A 10,873-nucleotide genomic window follows, 5' to 3' on the forward strand; every position below is an offset into this window, starting at 1 on the left:
TTTGGGTATGTCATTTTAGGCAAAAATTGAAAAAAAGGGGAGGACATGTGACATCCTGGCATTTAAAGTTACTAAATTTGAGATACTCCGCATACTATGAAACTTTCATTTTTCACACAAAAAGCCAACTATTTACAACACAGGTATTGGTATTCGGAGATGGCCAATATTTCATTGAAAATCAACAATACCCTCAGATTTTGAGAGAGACTATACACATTTACACAGTATCACTATTGATCTTGCTTAGACGTTTTTTTGTTTCTTTTTCCAATTAAACAGCATCGCTGCAATGTAGATTCACGACTGAACCAAGACAATTACACGACTTCTCAATTAGCAGAATGTCAATATCTCCATGAATTATTAAGTATTGAAGTAGTCGAATACAATATGAGTTATTTCCTGTGTGTTGGAAAAGGAAGTGGAAAGGAAAGGAAGCCAAAAACGATACATCATTATCATGACCTGTTCACTTAGCGCTAACACTCAGGATGTATAATCTACTGTACCGCACAAAGCACTTACTGTGGTAAACTCCGTGTGAATTGACTCAAAGTGGACTACGCCTGTAATAAGGCTTTACTGCTCCCTCGTGTAATAACAGAGACAGCGGTCGACTCCCAGTCTCCCATCCTCCCAGCCTAGCGGTTAAGAGTTTTGGGCCAGTATCTGAAAGGTCAGGAATTCTAGAATCTTCCAACCAGGATTTCTGGAAACCCTGGGAATTTTGGGAAAGTTTTTGCAACCTTATTCCTGTATTTATCTCCCAGTACTGTCTGTAAACGTATGTTCTGTCCTTCCTGTGTTTATCTCCCAGTACTGTCTGTAAACGTATGTTCTGTCCTTCCTGTGGTTATCTCCCAGTACTGTCTGTAACCGTATGTTCTGTCCTTCCTGTGGTTATCTCCCAGTACTGTCTGTAACCGTATATTCTGTCCTTCCTGTGGTTATCTCCCAGTACTGTCTGTAACCGTATGTTCTGTCCTTCCTGTGGTTATCTCCCAGTACTGTCTGTAACCGTATGTTCTGTCCTTCCTGTGGTTATCTCCCAGTACTGTCTGTAACCGTATGTTCTGTCCTTCCTGTGGTTATCTCGCAGTACTGTCTGTAACCGTATGTTCTGTCCTTCCTGTGTTTATCTCCCAGTACTGTCTGTAACCGTATGTTCTGTCCTTCCTGTGGTTATCTCCCAGTACTGTCTGTAACAGTATGTTCTGTCCTTCCTGTGGTTATCTCCCAGTACTGTCTGTAACCGTATGTTCTGTCCTTCCTGTGGTTATCTCCCAGTACTGTCTGTAACCGTATGTTCTGTCCTTCCTGTGGTTATCTCCCAGTACTGTCTGTAACCGTATGTTCTGTCCTTCCTGTGGTTATCTCCCAGTACTGTCTGTAACCGTATGTTCTGTCCTTCCTGTGTTTATCTCCCAGTACTGTCTGTAACCGTATGTTCTGTCCTTCCTGTGGTTATCTCCCAGTACTGTCTGTAACCGTATGTTCTGTCCTTCCTGTGGTTATCTCCCAGTACTGTCTGTAACCGTATGTTCTGTCCTTCCTGTGGTTATCTCCCAGTACTGTCTGTAACCGTATGGTCTGTCCTTCCTGTGGTTATCTCCCAGTACTGTCTGTAACCGCATGTTCTGTCCTTCCTGTGGTTATCTCCCAGTACTGTCTGTAACCGTATGTTCTGTCCTTCCTGTGGTTATCTCCCAGTACTGTCTGTAACCGTATATTCTGTCCTTTCTGTGGTTATCTCCCAGTACTGTCTGTAACCGTATGTTCTGTCCTTCCTGTGGTTATCTCCCAGTACTGTCTGTAACCGTATATTCTGTCCTTTCTGTGGTTATCTCCCAGTACTGTCTGTAACCGTATGTTCTGTCCTTCCTGTGGTTATCTCCCAGTACTGTCTGTAACCGTATGTTCTGTCCTTCCTGTGGTTATCTCCCAGTACTGTCTGTAACCGTATGTTCTGTCCTTCCTGTGGTTATCTCCCAGTACTGTCTGTAACCGTATATTCTGTCCTTCCTGTGGTTATCTCCCAGTACTGTCTGTAACCGTATGTTCTGTCCTTCCTGTGGTTATCTCCCAGTACTGTCTGTAACCGTATGTTCTGTCCTTCCTGTGGTTATCTCCCAGTACTGTCTGTAACCGTATGTTCTGTCCTTCCTGTGGTTATCTCCCAGTACTGTCTGTAACCGTATGTTCTGTCCTTCCTGTGGTTATCTCCCAGTACTGTCTGTAACCGTATGTTCTGTCCTTCCTGTGGTTATCTCCCAGTACTGTCTGTCCTGTCTGTAACTGGGTGGTTCGAGCCCTGAATGCTGATCAGCTGACAACCGTGGTATTTCAGACCATATACCATGAGTATGACAAAATATTTACATTTACATTGGTAAACAGTTTATAATAGCATTAAGGCACTTCGAGGCATTGTGGAATAGGTCAATATACAACGGCTAAAAGCTGTATCCAGGCACTCCGTATTGTGGCGAGCGTAAGAACAGACCTTACCGTGGCATATTAACCATATACAGTGCATTCGGAAATTGTTCAGACCCCTTGACTTTTTCCACATTTTGTTACATTACAGCCTCACTCAGTCCCTTTACTCAGCATTTTGTTGAAACACCTTTTGGCAGTGATTACAGCCTAGAGTCTTCTTGGTTAGGACGCTACAAGCTTGGCACACCTGTATTTGGAGAGTTTCTCCCATTCTTCTCTGCAGATCATCTCAAGTTCTGTCATGCTGGATGGTGAGCATCGCTGCACAGCTATTTTCAGGTCTCTCCAGAGATGTTCGATCGGGTTCAAGTCCGGCTGGGTCACTGAAGGATAATCAGAGACTCGTCCCGAAGCCACTGCTGCGTTGTCTTGGCTGTGGTCTTAGGGCTGTTGACCTGTTGAAAGGTGAACTTTCGCCCAGTCTGTGGTCCTGTGCGCTCTGGAGAAGGTTTTCATCAAAGATCTCTCCATTCAGCTTTCCCTCGATCCTGACTAGTCTCCCAGTCCCTGCCTCTGAAAAACATCCCCACAGCATGATGCTGCCACCACCATACTTCACCGTAGGGATGGTGCTAGGTTTACTCCAGACGTCACTCTTCGCATTCAGGCCAAAGAGTTCAATATTGGTTTCATCAGACCAGAGAATCTTGATTCTCCATGGTCTGAGAGTCCTTTAGGTACCTTCTATGCCCTTTACTGAGGAGTGGCTTACATCTGGCCACTCTACCATAAAGGCCTGATTGGTGGAGTGCTACAGAGATGGTTGTACTTCTGGAACGTTCTCCCATCTCCACAGAGGAACTTTGGAGCTCTGTCAAACCAACCATCATGTTCTTGGTCACCTCCCTGACCAAGGCCCTTCTCCCCCGATTGCTCAGTTGACGGAGGCCACTGTGTTCTTGGAGACCTTCAGTGCTGCAGAAATGTTTTGGTACCCTTCCCCAGATCTGTGCCTCGACATAATCCTGTCTCGGAGCTCTATGGACAATTCCTTTGACTTCATGGCTTGTCTTTTGCTCTGACATGCACTGTCAACTTTTGGACCTCATGTGCAATCAATTGAATTTACCACAGGTGGACTCCAATCAAGTTGTAGAAACATCTCAAGGATGATCAATGGAAACAGGATGCACCTGAGCTCAATATCGCATCTCATAGCAAAGGGTCTGAACATTTATTTAAATAAGGTATTTATTTTTATTTGTTTTATATTTAGAATTACAAAAAACCTGTTTTCACTTCGTCATTATGGGCTATTGTGTGTAGATTGATGAGGATTTTTTTTTATTTAATCCATTTTAGTATACGGCTGTAACGTAACAACATGTGGAAATGGAGAAGGTGTCTGAATGCTTTCCGAGAGAGAGAGAGACACACTGAAGAGATGGGTATGCTACCGTTGTGTGATAAACTACAATTTCACCGCTGCTAGCTTTTGAATAAACATAACGTACCATTCCTGGACTTACCAAGGGAGTTGGAAAAGAAACCACGGTTAACCTGGGTAAATGCTTCCTGTATTATCATGTATCCCTAGGAGCAGTCTCAGAAAATGTTTATGTAAACTCTGTTTGTCTTTTGAGGAATTTTAGCAACATCTCTCCTCCCCTTTCACCACTTCCCTCGTTCCCTTTTCTCTTGACGTTTGTACAGAATGGGGTCTAATATAGCGATGCAGCTATTGGTTGTAGCACTGATATGATCTTAAACATCAATCATATTTTTTATTGTATTATTACTATTAGACTGTTCAGGGTTATTTCTTTATGGAGAGAGACAAATAAGTTCTCAATGTCAACATGAACGAAACAAGTGGCTCTCCGTTTGTTTATGCTAATTAGAGTTCCGTGGGGGCGCGGACATCGATTCTAGCGGGTTAACGTCCTGCATTCACTAGTGCTGTTCGCTGCGGGAAGTTCCTATCATGATATTACCATGCGTTGCCATTGACAGCGCTCTGCGATGCACAGTGGATCGCTGGGTGGATACGAGCATCTTCATCCTGGCTGTTTCTAGGCCTTGTGTAAAATGGAAAAGAATGTGATGTGAATGTTTAATTAGTTTTCATAAGGCCCGTCATAAAGGAAAGGAAGGGAATATAACAACGCTGGAGGTGCTAGCCAGGCTCTACCGTTAAATAGAATGAATCAACTGTGTCACAATATGAAAAACATGCTACGAGGCCAGCGTCTTCCTCTCTGTAAACTGTGAGAGCCCTGTCTGAAACAAGGGGGAGCACGGGGACCCAGCGGGCCCCTGCCACTGTCTCAAGTCCCTGATCGATAGCTCCGTTTGTCTCCTCAGGAGTGACGAGCACATGTTGTACCGATTACCCAGCTGTGAGATCCATGTGGCCGATAACATGGTGCTATGTTTCAGAGGCTAATTAGCACATCTCTAGACAGATGTCAGTAATATGACACACACACACACACACACACACACACACACACACACACACACACACACACACACACACACACACACACACACACACACACACACACACACACACACACACACACACACATAGACACACAGGCAAAAACACATACGAATACACACATGAGATGGTTACAGCAGGAAGGTTTACCTTTCACAGATTCAGACCATAAGTTAACCCTGACTGGTACAGGAACTGCCTGGTCCTAAAAACGTCCTGTCTTCAGGTTGAACCGTTGTACTACTGTACATCAACGCTAACAGGATGTTCAAGCAACACGTCACATCCTGTCTTCAGGTTGAACCGTTGTACTACTGTACATCAACGCTAACAGGATGTTCAAGCAACACGTCACATCCTGTCTTCAGGTTGAACCGTTGTACTACTGTACATCAACGCTAACAGAATGTACAGGCAACATGTCACATCCTGTCTTCAGGTTGAACCGTTGTACTACTGTACATCAACGCTAACAGGATGTTCAAGCAACATGTCACATCCTGTCTTCAGGTTGAACCGTTGTACTACTGTACATCAACGCTAACAGGATGTTCAAGCAACATGTCACATCCTGTCTTCAGGTTGAACCGTTGTACTACTGTACATCAACGCTAACAGGATGTTCAAGCAACATGTCACATCCTGTCTTCAGGTTGAACCGTTGTACTACTGTACATCAACGCTAACAGGATGTTCAAGCAACATGTCACATCCTGTCTTCAAGTTGAACCGGTGTACTAAGGTACATCAACGCTAACAGAATGTACAGGCAACATGTCACATCCTGTCTTCAGGTTGAACCGTTGTACTACTGTACATCAACGCTAACAGAATGTACAGGCAACATGTCACATCCTGTCTTCAGGTTGAACCGTTGTACTACTGTACATCAACGCTAACAGGATGTTCAAGCAACATGTCACATCCTGTCTTCAGGTTGAACCGTTGTACTACTGTACATCAACGCTAACAGAATGTACAGGCAACATGTCACATCCTGTCTTCAGGTTGAACCGTTGTACTACTGTACATCAACGCTAACAGGATGTTCAAGCAACATGTCACATCCTGTCTTCAGGTTGAACCGTTGTACTACTGTACATCAACGCTAACAGAATGTACAGGCAACATGTCACATCCTGTCTTCAAGTTGAACCGGTGTACTACTGTACATCAACGCTAACAGGATGTTCAAGCAACATGTCACATCCTGTCTTCAGGTTGAACCGGTGTACTACGGTACATCAACGCTAACAGAATGTTCAAGCAACATGTCACATCCTGTCTTCAAGTTGAACCGGTGTACTACGGTACATCAACGCTAACAGAATGTTCAGGCAACACGTCACAGGTACAGATGATAGTGATGATGTTTCATTGTCCTTCAAGAGAAAACACAAGTTGCAGGTTTCCTGTACTTTTCCTTCAGAGAAATACAACGTTTCATGGAACTGTAGTCTTTGTGGAGGATGGATGCTTCCAACCAACGTAATCAACTTCCTCCCAACAATCAGAGTTTAGATCAATGGAACAATGCTTTGCATATATATGTGTGTTTGTTCTTTGTTGTAATATTATTTTGTAACAAGACTTACACATGCAAGCAACAACATACAGACACAAACACAACATCACCCCTGTCCAGACCCACCACAACATCACCCCTGTCCAAACCCACCACAACATCACCCTGTCCAGACCCACCACAACATCACCCTGTCCAGACCCACCACAACATCACCCCTGTCCAGACCCACCACAACATCACCCCTGTCCAGACCCACCACAACATCACCCTGTCCAGACCCACCACAACATCACCCTGTCCAGACCCACCACAACATCACCCTGTCCAGACCCACCACAACATCACCCTGTCCAGACCCACCACAACAGTAGCCCTGTCCAGACCCACCACAACATCACCCTGTCCAGTCCCACCACAAAATCACCCTGTCCAGACCCACCACAACATCACCCTGTCCAGACCCACCACAACAGTAGCCCTGTCCAGACCCACCACAACAGTAGCCCTGTCCAGTCCCAAAACAACATCACCCTGTCCAGACCCACCACAACATCACCCTGTCCAGACCCACCACAACATCACCCTGTCCAGACCCACCACAACATCACCCTTGTCCAGACTCACCACAACATCACCCTTGTCCAGACCCACCACAACAGTAGCCCTGTCCAGACCCACCACAACAGTAGCCCTGTCCAGACCCACCACAACATCACCCTGTCCAGACCCACCACAACATCACCCTTGTCCAGACTCACCACAACATCACCCTTGTCCAGACCCACCACAACAGTAGCCCTGTCCAGACCCACCACAACAGTAGCCCTGTCCAGACCCACCACAACATCACCCCTGTCCAGACCAACCACAACAGTAGCCCTGTCCAGACACACCACAACATCACCCCTGTCCAGACCCACCACAACAGTAGCCCTGTCCAGACCCACCACAACATCACCCCTGTCCAGACCCACCACAACATCACCCCTATCCAGACCCACCACAACATCACCCCTGTCCAGACCCACCACAACATCACCCCTGTCCAGTCCCACCACAACAGTAGCCCTGTCCAGACCCACCACAACATCACCCCTGTCCAGACCCACCACAACATCACCCCTGTCCAGAACCACCACAACATCACCCCTGTCCAGTCCCACCACAACAGTAGCCCTGTCCAGACCCACCACAATATCACCCCTGTCCAGTCCCACCACAACATCACCCCTGTCCAGTCCCACCACAACATCACCCCTGTCCAGTCCCACCACAACATCACCCCTGTCCAGTCCCACCACAACAGTAGCCCTGTCCAGACCCACCAAAACATCACCCCTGTCCAGACCCACCACAACAGTAGCCCTGTCCAGACCCACCACAACAGTAGCCCTGTCCAGACCCACCACAACAGTAGCCCTGTCCAGACCCACCACAACAGTAGCCCTGTCCAGACCCACCACAACAGTAGCCCTGTCCAGACCCACCACAACATCACCCCTGTCCAGACCCACCACAACAGTAGCCCTGTCCAGACCCACCACAACAGTAGCCCTGTCCAGACCCACCACAACAGTGGCCCTGTCCAGACCCACCAAAACATCACCCCTGTCCAGACCCACCACAACATCAACCCTGTCCAGACCCACCACAACAGTAGCCCTGTCCAGACACAACCACAACATCACCCCTGTCCAGACCCACCACAACATCACCCCTGTCCAGACCCACCACAACATCAACCCTGTCCAGACCCGCCACAACATCACCCCTGTCCAGTCCCACCACAACAGTAGCCCTGTCCAGACCCACCACAACATCATCCCTGTCCAGACCCACCACAACATCACCCCTGTCCAGACCCACCACAACATCACCCCTGTCCAGACCCGCCACAACATCACCCCTGTCCAGTCCCACCACAACAGTAGCCCTGTCCAGACCCACCACAACAGTAGCCATGTCCAGACCCACCACAACAGTAGCCCTGTCCAGACCCACCACAACAGTAGCCCTGTCCAGACCCACCACAACATCACCCCTGTCCAGTCCCACCACAACATCACCCCTGTCCAGTCCCACCACAACATCACCCCTGTCCAGACCCACCACAACAGTAGCCCTGTCCAGACCCACCACAACAGTAGCCCTGTCCAGACCCACCACAACATCACCCCTATCCAGACCCACCACAACATCACCCCTGTCCAGACCCACCACAACAGTAGCCCTGTCCAGACCCACCAAAACAGTAGCCCTGTCCAGTCCCACCACAACATCACCCCTATCCAGACCCACCACAACAGTAGCCCTGTCCAGACCCACCACAACATCACCCCTATCCAGACCCACCACAACAGTAGCCCTGTCCAGACCCACCACAACTTCACCCCTATCCAGACCCACCACAACAGTAGCCCTGTCCAGACCCACCACAACATCACCCTGTCCAGACCCACCACAACAGTAGCCCTGTCCAGTCCCACCACAACATCACCCTGTCCAGACCCACCACAACAGTAGCCCTGTCCAGACCCACCACAACAGTAGCCCTGTCCAGACCCACCACAACATCACCCTGTCCAGACCCACCACAACAGTAGCCCTGTCCAGACCCACCACAACAGTAGCCCTGTCCAGACCCACCACAACATCACCCCTGTCCAGTCCCACCACAACATCACCCCTGTCCAGACCCACCACAACAGTAGCCCTGTCCAGACCCACCACAACATCACCCCTGTCCAGACCCACCACAACATCACCCCTGTCCAGTCCCACCACAACATCACCCCTGTCCAGACCAACCACAACATCAACCCTGTCCAGACCCACCACAACAGTAGCCCTGTCCAGACACAACCACAACATCACCCCTGTCCAGACCCACCACAACATCACCCCTGTCCAGACCCACCACAACATCAACCCTGTCCAGACCCGCCACAACATCACCCCTGTCCAGGTCCCACCACAACAGTAGCCCTGTCCAGACCCACCACAACATCATCCCTGTCCAGACCCACCACAACATCACCCCTGTCCAGACCCACCACAACATCACCCCTGTCCAGACCCGCCACAACATCACCCCTGTCCAGTCCCACCACAACAGTAGCCCTGTCCAGACCCACCACAACAGTAGCCATGTCCAGACCCACCACAACAGTAGCCCTGTCCAGACCCACCACAACAGTAGCCCTGTCCAGACCCACCACAACATCACCCCTGTCCAGTCCCACCACAACATCACCCCTGTCCAGACCCACCACAACATCACCCCTGTCCAGACCCACCACAACAGTAGCCCTGTCCAGACCCACCACAACAGTAGCCCTGTCCAGACCCACCACAACATCACCCCTATCCAGACCCACCACAACATCACCCCTGTCCAGACCCACCACAACAGTAGCCCTGTCCAGACCCACCAAAACAGTAGCCCTGTCCAGTCCCACCACAACATCACCCCTATCCAGACCCACCACAACAGTAGCCCTGTCCAGACCCACCACAACATCACCCCTATCCAGACCCACCACAACAGTAGCCCTGTCCAGACCCACCACAACTTCACCCCTATCCAGACCCACCACAACAGTAGCCCTGTCCAGACCCACCACAACATCACCCTGTCCAGACCCACCACAACAGTAGCCCTGTCCAGTCCCACCACAACATCACCCTGTCCAGACCCACCACAACAGTAGCCCTGTCCAGACCCACCACAACAGTAGCCCTGTCCAGACCCACCACAACATCACCCTGTCCAGACCCACCACAACAGTAGCCCTGTCCAGACCCACCACAACAGGTAGCCCTGTCCAGACCCACCACAACATCACCCCTGTCCCAGTCCCACCACAACATCACCCCTGTCCAGACCCACCACAACAGTAGCCCTGTCCGACCACCACAACATCACCCCTGTCCAGACCCACCACAACATCACCCCTGTCCAGTCCCACCAACAACATCACCCCTGTCCAGACCCACCACAACATCACCCCTGTCCAGACCCACCACAACATCACCCCTATCCAGACCCACCACAACAGTATCCCTGTCCAGACCCACCACAACATCACCCTGTCCAGACCCACCACAACAGTAGCCTTGTCCAGACCCCCACAACAGTAGCCCGTCCAGTCCCACCACAACATCACCCTGTCCAGACCCACCACAACAGTAGCCCTGTCCAGACCACCACAACAGTAGCCCTGTCCAGACCCACCACAACATCACCCTGTCCAGACCCACCACAACAGTAGCCCTGTCCAGACCCACCACAACAGTAGCCCTGTCCAGACCCACCACAACATCACCCCTGTCCAGTCCCACCACAACATCACCCCTGTCCAGACCCACCACAACAGTAGCCCTGTCCAGACCCACCACAA

Source organism: Salvelinus namaycush, chromosome 7 (genome assembly GCF_016432855.1).
Source record: "Salvelinus namaycush isolate Seneca chromosome 7, SaNama_1.0, whole genome shotgun sequence".
Classification (NCBI taxonomy): Eukaryota; Metazoa; Chordata; class Actinopteri; order Salmoniformes; family Salmonidae; genus Salvelinus; species Salvelinus namaycush.